Consider the following 14269-nt stretch of genomic DNA (forward strand, 5'->3'; position numbering starts at 1 on the left):
ATGGGAAAGCCAAATTCACTTAACAACAGTGTTACTAATTTAACAACTGCAGTGATTCACTTAACAAATGTGGCAAGAAAGGTCATAAAATGGGGCAAAACTCACAACAAATTTCTCACTTAGCAACATAAATTTTGGGCTCCATTGTGGTTGTAAATTGAGGGCTGCCTATATATGTGTGTTTCTGAAAGCATGCCTCTAAATCCTGAGTCTTGTCTGCCTTCATCCTGATACCAAAACATTTCCCAGTCCCCACTTTCCAGCCTCCTGACCAGCCTCCCTGACTACCTTCTTTCAATCAATCAACAAACAGATAATTCTCATTTTAGCCTTGCAGTTTTGAATTAACCCAATTACTTTTAAAGGCAAGGTAGAATTCCTCTGAAAGGCACTCTCACCACAATGCAGAAAGCTTGTTGCACTGGAGCGTCTCTTGCTGCTCTTGAAGGTACAGCCGAGCAAGATAACAGCTGCTTTGCACAAATTGGGCTGAACAAGCTAGACAACATCCCAGAGTTTAATCAGTTTTGTAGGGAGTGGAAGAACTTAGAATGACAAAGTGGGAAGCAAAGAGTCTCGGAGTAGACAAGTACAGGTTCTTAACATAGTGCAGGTGTTCCCTAGATTCCTGTTTGGGGAAAAATCAGGAAAAAAATTATTATTGTGACTGGGCCAGATAAAGCCCATCATGAGAGGATGGCTAATGATTTGATTCAATCGTGCCCATATGACTTCTTCCCTCTCATGACTATATAAATTTGATAAATACATTTTAAACCCCGGAGACATGCTTTGTATTCTCTTTTACATAGGCACATTTCATGTGTGTGTGCGCGCACAAACACACATACACAGATTCCCATATTCTGTAGTAATTGATCTTTACAATATTTACAAACACAGCTTTGATGTAACTATGTTCAGGAATTGAAGATTCTCTTGTTCTAGAGATACTAGTTAAATTGTGCTGGTGGAGTCTGGCAGAACCTGGGAACAAGCAGATCTACACTGTACTTTTTATATTGATATATTGCAAATCCGTAAGTATTTTTCCTATGTCTGGTTGGTGTTCTTCTGTTTATTTATTTTTGTTTAAAACAATTGTACTCTTCAATGCAAAAAATGTCAGAGTGATAAAAACAAGAGAGACTCAGGCTTAGAAGAGAGAAGGCAAAGGGACTGGAAGGAAAAATCATCAGAGAACTCGGCCACAAGCTTTTAAATAGTTAATGGGCTGTTTGGGTTGCCCAAACATTCCTCATGTCCTTTTAAAATCAACGCCACTGTTGAACTTCTTCTAAGCGCAGATTCTAAGGCTACATAGCTGAAGTAATGTCTATTGCTGGTGGCAGTACACAATTGTGTTGCGCTTGATAAGGGGTTTGGATTAAGATCACCAAGAAACATTTGGTCTGTAGACTTGACTAGAAAATTGAAAAATATCTCAAGGCGGCAACGGGAAATCACTTCCATATTGTTGCCATAAAGCAATGTTGATGTAAAAGTTGAGGTTGACTTACATGAAAAAGAAATAATAGGATTTCATTCCAAATGCTGCAATAACTGAGTGAGAGCCTTTTTCTTTCTATATTGATGATTAGTGAGTAGTAAATTTGGGTTGGAATTGGAAAATGAGGAGTCAAATCAGCCTCTTTGGATAGATGCTGTGGTTCCACAAAGCAAAATAAGATCTCTACCAAATCATTCAAACCACCTATAAAGGGTTAAACTGCAAGGTCAGGAATGACAGTGTCCAGTTTTGAGTTATGCATAAGAAAAGAAAGGACCTCTTTTAATTGACAGTAGTGAAAGCAAACAAAACATTTATAAATTCCTCACATGCTTGTTATTTTGAGCATTATGTTATATAATTGGGAAAAGTACATTTTATTTAATGATAGTATATAATTTAATTTGTAATATTTTGAAGCTTAACATATAATTTCCATACAAGCTAATTACATTTTATACTTAAAACAATTCCTATTTCACACACAAACACATACACAGAGAGAGGGAGGAAGAGAAAGAGACAGACAGACAGACATTGTAGTTTCCCTACCAATGGCTGTACCAGTTTGCATCAAAGTGAAGAGCATATGAGAATACAGTGTGGAATTTCATCAGCAAGAGGGAGAGAAGGACTATCCACTTCCACTGTGCCATATGTATGTTTCTATGTAATTGCTGGTATAAATTCCTTGAAAAAGGCCACATACGATTATAAAAATAGTTGGAATGCAAAAATGAAGAAGTGCATATGTCACCACAATCTCTCCATTTTTTCTGTTCGTGGAATTTTAGAAACAATTTTTTATAATAAGATACGGGTAGCCCTCAACTTAACATCCACAATTGAGGCCAGAAAATTCATACTTAAGCTGCAGGGTGATTAAATGAGGCATCTGAGTTTACAACCTTTTTGCTGCTGCCATTAAGTGAATCACTGGGGTCATTAAGTGGGACACGTGGTTGCAATTTATGACCTTCCTTGCCAGCTTCTCTGTTGACTTCGATTGTCAGAAGTCAACTGGGAAGATTGCAAATTGGCAATCATGTGATTGCAAGAGTCCCTTTTGGGAGAGGGGGCGGTATAAAAGTCCAAAATAAAGTAAAGTAAAGTAAAGATGCTGCAACCAACATGGTGGTTGCCGAGCACCCAAATTATGATCATGTGACTGTGGGGTTGATGTGACAATTGTAACTTTGAGGAGGGTCATAAATCACTTTTTTCAGTGCTGCCTTAACTTAGATCTATTCAGTGCTGTCTTAGAATAGAATAACAAGAGTTGGAAGGGACCTTGGAGGTCTTCTAGTCCAACCCCCTGCCTAGACAGGAAACCCTATACCATTTCAGACAAATGGTTATCCAACATCTTCTTTTTAAAGACTTCCAGTGTTGGAGCATTCACAACTTCTGAAGGCAAGCTCTTCCACTGGTTAAGTCTTCTTACTGTCAAGAAATTTCTCCTCAGTTCTAAGTTGCTTCCGGCCTTGATTAGTTTCCACCCATTGCTTCTTGTTCTACCTTCAGGTGCTTCACTCTCTCTTCTTTGTAGCAACCCCTGAGATATTGGAAGACTGCTATCATGTCTCCCCTAGTCTTCTTTCTATTAAAGTAGACATACCCAGTTCCTGCAACCATTCCTCATATGTTTTAGCCCCTAGCCCCCTAATCATCTTTGTTGCTCCCCTCTGCACTCTTTCTGGAGTCTTCCTTGTCTTAACCAACCATTGCATGTTGAACAAATTGAGGGCCATAAAAAAACTATTATTGTGTAATAAGCAATCATTCAGCATTAAGATCTGAGTTGTTCCTGCCCATAGAAAGTAAGACTATGTTGGAACAGCTTCCTCAGTTACTTATTTTGACTATAATGAGTATAATATGTTACCTGTCTGATCAAATTCAGAATTCTTGAAGTAGTAGATTTATTAATCAATGGATTAAAACTTCCTTATTGGCATGTAATCTTAGAATTCTACCTCCCCCCCCCCTTTTCTCTCCACACTTCACCTCAGTATAAATCTCCATCAGTCTAGCCAGTCTCTGCAATTGGAAAAGGTCCTATCAGACTCCAGATTTTTTTTCCACCATAGACTAACAAATATAACAACATAGGAAATTAGCTCCGTTATTTTTGAAACTGAGTGAGACACTCAGGGAATAAAAGTACCCCTTCTAGATTCAAGGGATAAGGTTAAATATAAAATGACATTTGTTTTTCTCTTGAGAGAAAATAAATTGAGAGGATGTTGTATTTCAACGTTTCAAAGATATAAATAGTCCTGTTGGCAAAGACAACTATTTTGCTGTATTATTAATTTGGTGTTGCTAAATTTGTATAATTAAGAAAGCCTATAATGGCAAAATGTCAAGCTACAGTTTGGAACTATTTGGTTTTGTAAAAATTAGGGCCAGAGAAAGAATTAGGGTCAGAGAAAAATATTGCTAGATCAGGAAAAATTGGAATAGGTTATGACAAAAATGAATTTTCCAGTAAACATACACCTTGTACATTTTTCATTCCAGCTATTTGCAGCGATCTAGTAGAAAGTGTTCATATTCAGATTCTCCCCCCACCCCCCGACTTCATGTGTAAAGACCTAATAGTTGTAAGCACGTTTTCTCATTACCCAATAAGGGATGTGCTATATTATTGTTTACAGAAGATAAAATTAAATCGCTGACATATTTGTGTTATGGTAAGACAGATAATTTTCACCAACAGGGTACTGTGCAGTAAGAATTAAAACTTCCACATACTAGAAGTTTTAATTTTGTTTTTCTTACTTGAGTGTGTTGATCACATTGTGGTTTTAGAATTGATCTCCAAATTATTGCTATATACTAAATTGCTTTGGATATATGACAAAATTTTGAATTGGTTTGTCACTGTATGTTCCTCTTAAGCTTTGAATTCAGCTGCACACCTTAAATGAATAAATAAATAAATAAAATAAAGGCTGTTTCCTGTGATGTTCATATTGAAATACATTATTTGAAACTATTTGATAAAATAAAATCATAGAGGCAATTTTTCCAGTCAGTAGCAAATGAACTTCCTCCTTCAAGTTCTCTTTCTACAAAGCAAAAATCAGCTTTAATTAGTGACACTTAAGATGAACAAATCAAGCCTGGGTTATGAATTACTCACTGGCATCCGGCCTAGATCATGATTAACTCACTGTGTTACCCATGACACATAATTCTTTGGGTATTAAGCATGGGTGACTTTCCCTTGAAAAGAGCATTTGAATGAATAGATTGTGGCATCAAGTCACTGAGAGATGTTGGGATTTGATGATGGCTGAAATAAATAGAGGCAACTTTGACTGTGTTTTCTGATTTTCAAAGACATTTTCTTCTTTCAGGTTTATTTGCATTTGTTTTGATATTTGGGGGATTACAGTTCTTACAAGGTTTTATATCAGATATTTCTTAAATAATTATAACTTGTATTTGACTGACCTTATCTTCAGACTTTTCAGTGCTCCTTTTTCCAGAGAGCTCTAATATTCCTCTAGCTGAGGAATTCATATTTTGACATCCCAAAATATATTTAGTACAATGTTTGTTTTTTGTTGTTTGTTTGTTTGTTTATTGGATTTATATGCCGCCCTTTTCCCAAAGGACTCAGGGCGGCGTACAACATTTTAAAAAACACATATTACAAAAGTTAAAAACCCTGAGGAGGCCAACTCTGTGGGATCGCACTGGACGGTGGGAGGCTACTGGTGGCAGTAGGTGGTCTCGCAGGTACCCTGGGCCTAAGCCATGGAGCGCTTTAAAGGTCATAATTAGTACCTTGAATCGTACCCGGAAAACAACCGGCAACCATTGCAGGCCGCCTAAAAGGGGTGTAACATGGGAGCACCTAGGTACCCCCTGATAACCCACGCGGCCGCATTCTGGATCAGCTGAAGCCGGTGCTCTTCAAGGGCAGCCCCATGTGGAGAGTGTTGCAGTAGTCCAGGTGAGAAAGGACGAGGGCATGAGTGGCTGTGCACAGAGCATCCCGATCCAGAAAGGGCGCAACTGACGTATCAGGCGAACCTGGTAAAAGCCCCCCCTGGTCACAGCAATCAGGTGTTCTTCTAAACTAAGCGGCGTGTCCAGGAGGATTCCCAGATTGTGGGCCGTCTCTGAGGGGGCTAAAATTTCTCCCCCTATCATCAAAGATGGAACAAGATGCACAAATCGGGATGACGGAAACCACAGCCACTCAGTCTTCGAGGGATTGAGCTTGAGCCTGTTCCTCCCCATCCAGATCCACACAGCCTCCAGGCATCAGGATACCATGTCGAGGGCATCGTTTGGGTGGTTTGGGGTAGAGATGAAAAGTTGGGTATCATCAGCATATTGATGATACCGTACCCCAAAACCACGGATGATCTCGCCCAGCGGTTTCATATATATGTTGAACAGGAGGGGTGAGAGAACCGACCCCTGGGGCACCCCACAAGTGACGTGCCTCGGGGTCGATCCCTGCCCTCCCGTCAACACGAATTGCGACCGATCCAACAGGTAGGAGGAGAACCACCGTAAAACGGTGCCCCCCACTCCCAACGCCCTGAGTCGTTGCAGTAGGATACCATGGTTGATGGTATCGAAAGCTGCCGAGAGGTCTAATAGGACCAGGACAGAGGAGCAGCCCCTGTCCCAGGCCCGCCAGAGATCAGCGACCAATGCCGTCTCAGTGCTGTACCCGGGCCTGAAACCCGACTGAAACGGATCCAGGTAGACAGCTTCATCCAGGTACTGGGGAAGCTGACGTGCTACCACACTCTCGACAACCTTTGCTACAAAGCGAAGGTTGGAGACCGGACGATAGTTGGCTAAAGAAGCTGGGTCCAGGGAGGGCTTCTTAAGGAGGGGCCTCACCACCTCCTCCTTCAAGGTGGTGGGAAAGAACCCCTCTCTCAATGAAGCATTGGTAATTGCCTGGAGCCAGCCTCGTGTTACCTCCCGGGAAGCCGAAACTAACCAAGAGGGACACAGGTCCAGCACACAAGTGGCAGCACTGAGTCTCCCCATAATCCTGTCCATGCCCTCGGGGGTCACAGGGTCAAACTCATCCCAGATTGTCTCCACAAGATTCATCCCCGTCGACTCGCCCAAATCTACCCAGTCAGAGTCCAAGCCTGTCCTGATCTGAGCGATTTTATCCTGCAGATACTGAACAAATTCTTCAGCCCTACCCTGCAAGGGGTCTTTCCCAGTTCCTTGGTTAAGTAAGGAGCGGGTCACCCTAAACAGGGCGGCTGTGCAGTTGTCTGCGGACGCGATAAGAGCGGAAAAATGTTGCTGTTTTGCCGCTTTTATTGCCACTAAGTAGGATTTAATATGAATTCTTAGTAGTGTTTGATCAGATTCGGATCGGCTGGCCCTCCAACCACTGTCTAGGCGTCTTTTCTGGCGTTTCATCTCCCGGAGCTCCTCGGTAAACCAGGGAGCTACCCGGGATCGACACCGGGTCAGAGGCCGCAAAGGCACAACGCGATCTAAGGCCCCAGTGGCTGCCCTATCCCAGGCTTCCACTAGGGCTTCGGTTCGATTCAGGAAAAGTCCCAAGCTCCATCAGGAACCTTTCAGGATCCATCAGGCACCTGGGGCGGAACCATCTTGTCGGTTCCGCCTTCCTGCGGCGAGGGGTAGTAGTATGGAAGTCAAGCCTGATGAGGAAATGATCAGACCATAACAAGGGTTGGATAGAAATTTCCCCTAAATCTAGATCATTCATCCACTGCCCAGAGACAAAAATCAGGTCGAGCATGTGTCCCCTATTATGGGTGGGGTCTTGAATTAACTGAGTTAGGTCCATAGCTGTCATAGAAGCCATGAACTCCTGAGCTGACTCCGATGTCTCGCCAATGGAAGGCAGATTGAAATCCCCCAGGATCTTAAACCTGGGGAAATCAACCGCCAATCCAGCTAACATATCCAGTAGTTCCAGCAGGGCCGATGAAACGTAGCAGAGAGACAGGTATGTAACAAAAAGGACTACCTGAACTCCAAGGCCCCATTTCACAAAAAGGGACTCACACACGCCTATCTGAGGCACAGTGACCTCCTGAGGTCCGAGACTTTCCCTAATAACCCCCGCCGCCACCACCCCCGCCCCTGCCCTGGGCTCTCGGCTGGTGAAACGCCCGGAAGCCTGGTGGGCATAGTTCACTAAGGGGAACACCCCCCTCATGGCCCAACCAGGTCTCCGTAATGCACGCCAGGTCCACTCTACCTTCTTGTATGAGATCGTAAATGAGGGGAGCGTTATGTGCCACGGACCTGGCATTAAGCGACACCAGCCGGAGACCAGGGTCCTGTAATCCCGAGCAGCTGGGGATGCGAGAAGGCCGATGAGGGTTGGAACGCGCAATCACTCTTAAACAGCGAACCCGCATCCCCCAAACATAATTTGGCCCTCGGCCCCCACCATATCTTCCTCTCCCACAAACAGTAGAGATGGTGAACTCCCCCAATAGAATGGCTTAATGTCTCCCCCGGAATCCCAACCCTTCCCAGCACTCCCGACCCACGCCCATTAGTTAGCTCTGGTCTGTGCCCTGGCAGACTCCCCCCAAGCCTGTCTGAGCCATCCGAATCAACCCCCTCACCCCACTTAAAATTTGATTTAAAAACCCCTGTAAAAAAACCCTAAGAAATCTCTTCTTCGCATGCCACCTCTCGGTATCCCAAGATCCGTCATTAAGGAAGCGTCTTGATAGGCAAGAAGGCCATCCCCGGGAAAGGGGGAGTTCCCGAAGGGAGTAAAGTTCTGTCGCATTATAACATAGAGGAGAGTGTGGCATCAACCAAATGGGATGACATCATGGGGAGATGGAACGAGGAGATGACATGTCCATGGGTGGGGCAGCCGACAGTGTTCAAGGGGGTAGCGGGAAGCTTATGTCCATCATAGCAATGGTCGGTGTTAAGAACAATATGTAAGAGTAACTGCCAGATGTCAGAATCGCAGCAGATGATAAATTGCGAGGTGGTGAAGCGGCCAGTGATGGCGCCGGTGAGGACAGTGGCGGCAACGGCGAATGCTCCAACTTCAACGATTCCAACAGCTAAGCTCCATCTACTACATTATGTGGCATTTCAAAGAGCTATTGTTTTGATTATATTTTAGTCCTATTCTCAATGCTGGATCCCTGATGCTGGCTATTTACATTGATAGGAAAAATATATCTTGCTTCATACTTTTAAAAAACACACACACATACAAATTGCAGATGTTTGTGTGGCAGGAGAGTTGGGGGACAAGCTTCCTTATCTTCAAGTGATCTTAGTTGGCACTAGCTATTTCACAATCTTTTTTTTTACATATGAAATATAAAATAACACTGCTTTATAGTTAAGGGTGGAGCTATGTAATTATTATCATACGTAGTCTGGCTCTAAGTTTGGTAAGGATAAAGGAAGCATTTCCTGGTGTAAAACTTCCTGTAAATGTATTGTCCGAGCCCTGATGAAAACACAACAGTTCTTTATCTCTTAATCAGCAATTTCTTCCTTAACAATAACACCTGAGGAAGCATCACATTTCTGGTGCAGGTTTCCCTAAGTAAATGGCAGCATCAGAAGCCTCTAAATAGACACTTTATAAGCCATTAAATTATCAGCAGATTCCTGTTTGGTTAACTTTGCATCTCTCTGAAAAGTTGGATGTCAGGAATTTTGGACGAGTATTTTTCCAAAACAAATATGTTTTTCCTTACATTTTCTGTCTGATTGAGTCAATCTGTTGATTGGAGAACTTATACTTTTGGGTATAATAAATTGCTCATCCCTGGTATGTAGTACTTTGGGGTATTCTGCTGACGAACCAATAAGTTGATGGCTGGGGAACATAACAAGGCACCCCTTTTCACGGCAGTAGTTCAAGGGTGCTGGGTGTCCAGTGTGACAATGTCTCAGTAATTGTACTTTCCAATTACTGGCATGCTGTGAACTGGTGCTGGTCCACAGACTGGGTGTTGGAGACCCCTGACTTAGACACTTAACATGTCATTTGTAGGGTTATTTTCTTTTAAAAAGGGAAAATACATTCAGTCAATGTTCAGGAGTATGCAGGGGAGGGCTGCTGGGGGTTTGCACGGTTTTGGGTGATCCAGGGGTGGCATTTTGGGGTTCGCTGAACAGTTCGGCGAACCCCAAAACGCCACCCCTTGCTGGCCACGCCAAACCCTCCCCTCCCACCCCTCTCCTCCATGCAGCCCATTCATCATGCCAGGTAAGTGCAGGGACCACATGGAGGCTCAGGGAAGAGGTGGGGGGAATGGGCTTACTGGAGGTTCCGAAGTCTGGAAACAGGCCTATTTCTGGCCTCCGGAGTGCTTCCAGGGAAGCAGTTTTTCACCCTCCCGGAGGCTCGAAGAAAACCTCTGGAGCCTGGGGAGGGAAAAAATGCTACCCCACCCCCTGTGGTGCAAGAGGCTGGTTAGTCTATGCCCACCATGGCCACGCCTACCTAGCAATGGGGCAACAAACCCATTGCTGCAATTTTTGAAGCCTACCCCTGGGAGTAGGCTTGGATGTTGGAGGAGGTAGCCAATAAATGACATAGGGCTGAAGCTTGATTTAGAATTGCCCACCGCTGCACATACGCATCGCTGCATACCTATATGTGAAGGGGTTGATAAGCGAAATTACAGATGGTTGTGGATGGGCAGATACACATACCTCCTGAATTCCAACTATGTGTTGTGGGGAGGTGCGTGCCCTGAATGCTGATTGGTTGATCTAACTTCCTCTTCTGTACTTTGATGTTTGAGTGCCCCCTAGTCAGAATGTTAACATTTACAGAAATATAAATGGAACCTTCTCCAGATGACAGACGCATACGTTACCTGACATGCAGTGCCGAAGAAGTCTGCTCGATCCTTGAAGCTTCCTCCTTTATTATTGTCCAGCATATCTTTTAAGGCTGAATGAATGTGGAACATTTGAAATCTATTCTTGGACAGTTAAGGTGTTACTGGATTAGTTTATTGCATATTCCTCCAGGAAATCACATTATTTTATTGTTATTCAGACTGAAAAATTAAGTGAAATCTAAGTGTATTCAAATTTCTATATATTTTTTTCTCTGGGGTACTTTTTGAGATAAAATGAAATAACGTAATCCTTTCAATCCCCCCCTCCCCCTTTTTAAAATCCATTCTCCTTGCAAGATGAAATGTTACAACTCTGTTCTTCTCCTTTTGCTGGAGAAATAAGAAAATGAAAACTGATTAAAATTTCAAAACACTCACATCATTATCCTTCAGAGCTCTGTTTTTTTTATTTACGTGTAAAAAGAGCACATTAAGGTAAGGAAGAGAGCTCTGACTCCAAGAACAAATAAAGGAAATGAGGTCAGTGTTCCATATTTGGATTTTTTTAAGGTTGACAGTCACAAACAGGTACCCTATTCCACTAAGTGAATGACTCAAGTGGTTTGGAAAATTAAGCCGCAAGTTAAATGCCTCTGGTATTTCCTGGGCAGGATTAGTGGTAGGTTGATGTACTTCAGACAACATTCATTGTAATTTTTAACGGCCTTTTCTACCTCATCTTGCTGATACATCATAAATCAAATAATCTCTTACACAGGTAACCCAGATTTGTAACTGGTGGCTGCTATTATTATAATGATCCAACTGGTGATATAATCATCATCCATCTTTTGACCTAATTAATAATACTCTGTAGAAATGATGTTGAACTTTTCCATATAGTCTCCAATTGAGGAGGAATGAACTAATTAGTACAACTTATGCTACAAATAAGGATTTGGATACATTTACAGGGTTGCAAAATATTGCCAAAATAATGCATTTTTTTATTATCAAGAAAATCTTACAGCTGCAAGTTATGTGATAGCAACATATTGTGTTTGCTATATTGATTTTAAAACTTGAAGAACTTGAGATGAATGATGGTATTTAAGTATTTTAAGCAAATCATTTGGTACAATAATGCTTGAAGAGCTCACATCAATACATTCAGTTCAATGAAGGTTGAAGAGTTGAGATAATCCTTATTCAAAAGGTAATATTTGGTGCACATATCTTGTTAAAAAAATGTGTAATGTTACTGTCAGAATTGTAGGAAACGAAACACAAGGAAAAAACACCTGTAAAAATAATTCATTTTTGGGCAAATTCTCCTACTTTGTTCAGCTAGAATTTATAGCATGTTTAGAACAGTTCACATTATATTTCATTTGAACTTTGTTCTTTGCTACAGCCATAACTTCCCTTTGCCCTTTCTACATGTATGTACTAATTTATAAAATTTGGGCTTTTTCTTGTTTTTTATCATAATAAATATTGGTGTGAATCTGGATGGATAACAATTTTGCTGTGGTTTGTGTACAAAAGAAAGCTAATGTGTAAGAAAGGTGTACCATGTACTTATTTACTGGTGTAAGATTCAAAATGGGTTTTTGTCCCATTTTCCCTTGAAATCATAAATAGAATGGATAACATGTTGGAAATAGTACAGAGAATAGTGCTCTGTTATCTCAATATCTAATGGCTGTCATTTCTTTTGTTTCTGAAGATGGGGGATGGCAGGAACCTATCTTCTTTTGAATTTCAGAGTATTTCCCAACCAAATTCCTACTCCCATTTCACATTCCTTTTATGGTTCTAGATCAGTGATGGCGAACCTTTTCAGGACCGAGTGCCCAAACCGGAACATGTGTGCTCACTGGAGCTCTGGAAACTTGAAGATCAGCTGGCTGGTGCGCATGCGCACGACAGCCAGCTGGTCTTTGCATGCGCTAGAGCCCTGGAAACCCGAACACCAGGGGCTCTGGCACACGCGAAGATCAGCTGGGCGACATACATGCACGCACTGGAAACCAGAAGAAAAGCTGGCGATGACATGCAGGCCCACAGAGAGGGCTCTGCATGCCACCTCCGGCATGTGTGCCATAGGTTCGCCATCACAGTTCTAGATGCACCAAAATATTTGCAGCCGTATACTCACCGAGGAGGTGGTGATATCAATTTGAGAGACATTTTCCTGTTTCAGGCTTATGTGTTGGGAATTCCAGTGGTTATTTTCTTGTATATGTCCTGCCTCCAAAAAGGTCACTGAAATCTCTGCACTGAGTCAATCTTTTCTTTCAGAGTTGAGGGTAAGGATTTCTTTACAGGTAGTCCTCGACTTACAACCATTGGCTTAGTGACTGATTGAAGTTACAATAGCACTGAAAAAAGTAACTTATGACCATTTTTCACACATGTGACCATTGCCCCAAGGTCACCTGATTTACATTTGGATGCTTGACAACTGTTTCACATTTAAGACGGTTGCAATGTCCCAGGGTCATGTAAATTACCTTTGGTAACCTCCTGACAAGCAAAGGCTATGGGGAATCCAGATTCACTTAACAATGGTGTAACTAATTTAACAACTGTAGTGATTCACTTAACAAATGTGGCAAGGAAAGTTGTAAAATAGAGCAAAACTCACTTAACAAATTTCCCACTTAATAACATAAATTTTGGGCTCAATTGTGGTCCTAGGTTGAGGACTACCTATATATCCTTGTTTTCAGTTAATACTCCTGTCACTTAATGCTTGACTTCTGCTAAAGTCAAAGGAGGAGGGTCATGGTGTCTGTATCACCAGAGTTTGGTCAAATGTAGAAAAGACAGATGCAACTACTTATTCTGAGTGGTGCTGTTTCCTGGACTTGTTCAGCATTCTGTCTCTTCTACATTCCATTTGATGTGTAAACTCCTCCCTTCGGTCTTCCTGGACAACTGATTTACAAATCAGACCTGCTGATGTCTTATTCTACGACATCCTTGGATGGAATACGGGTTGTTCATCAGTAAAGAGGATTTCCTGGATGGACTATTTTGATCCACACATTTGTTATTATCTCAGTGAGAAATCTGAATGACATTCTAAGGTTTGTGTTGGCAACTGAAGAGTACCTTGTGATTCCTTAGAAGCATTTATATTATAGCAGCAGTTGTTAAAGTGTGTTTTGAGGACCGCTGGGCAACCCTGAGATCCCTTCAGGAGGTACATGAATTCAAATAAATATAATAGACACTCTCAGTTTTAATCTCTAACAAAATAAATATTGAGCCAGTTTGGAATAGTGGTTAAGAGGTAAGCTGAAACCAGGAGACCACGAGTTCTATTCATGCCTTAAGCACAAAGCCAGGCGGGTGAGCTTAGGCCAGTTACTCTTTTTCAGCTCTAGGAAGGAGGCAGGGAAAACTTTTGAAAAACCTTGTCAAGAAAGCTGCAAACTAGTACGTACTTACTGCAAAGTAGTAAGCATTCTTGGTGATTTATTAAACTCCTAAGTGAGTGTTAAACAATGGTGGGTTGCAGACGGTACGCCCCGGTATGGGCGTACCGGTGCCTGTCTGAAGCACCGCGTACTGTTCCGGTACAGTGCTCCGGAAGGCCTACCCGCCCGCCCAAGCTCCTTGCCTGTCTTTAAACTCTTCTGCGCTTCTGCACATGCGCACGGCACATACAACGCCTGCACGACGCTCTGCCAAGCAGCTGGAGCGTTGCGGAGGCATCACTGGAAGGTAAGATGCATGCTCGTGCTGCACACGTTCATATGGAGGACGCCGGGGCCCGTTGCAACTGGTATGGTTGCAGCGGGATCTGGAACTCACCAGTGGTGTTAAACCATCTCAGTTGTGAACACTGGAACTGGTTTACACAAAATCATAATATGAAAAAGACTTGAACCCTATGACGAATGTATCAGGCCGCTGCTTTGGATTCTGCTGC

The 14269-nt window shown here is 42.5% G+C and overlaps 1 protein-coding gene across 1 annotated transcript in view; it reads left to right on the top strand.

Annotated features, from left to right (window-relative positions):
- ERGIC1 (endoplasmic reticulum-golgi intermediate compartment 1) overlaps positions 1–14269 on the top strand; it is a 94064-nt gene that overhangs the window by 31945 nt on the left and 47850 nt on the right. The gene's annotated exons all lie outside the window — the stretch shown is intronic.

Source organism: Natrix helvetica (assembly GCF_964273705.1).
Source record: "Natrix helvetica genome assembly, chromosome: 1".
Classification (NCBI taxonomy): Eukaryota; Metazoa; Chordata; class Lepidosauria; order Squamata; family Natricidae; genus Natrix; species Natrix helvetica.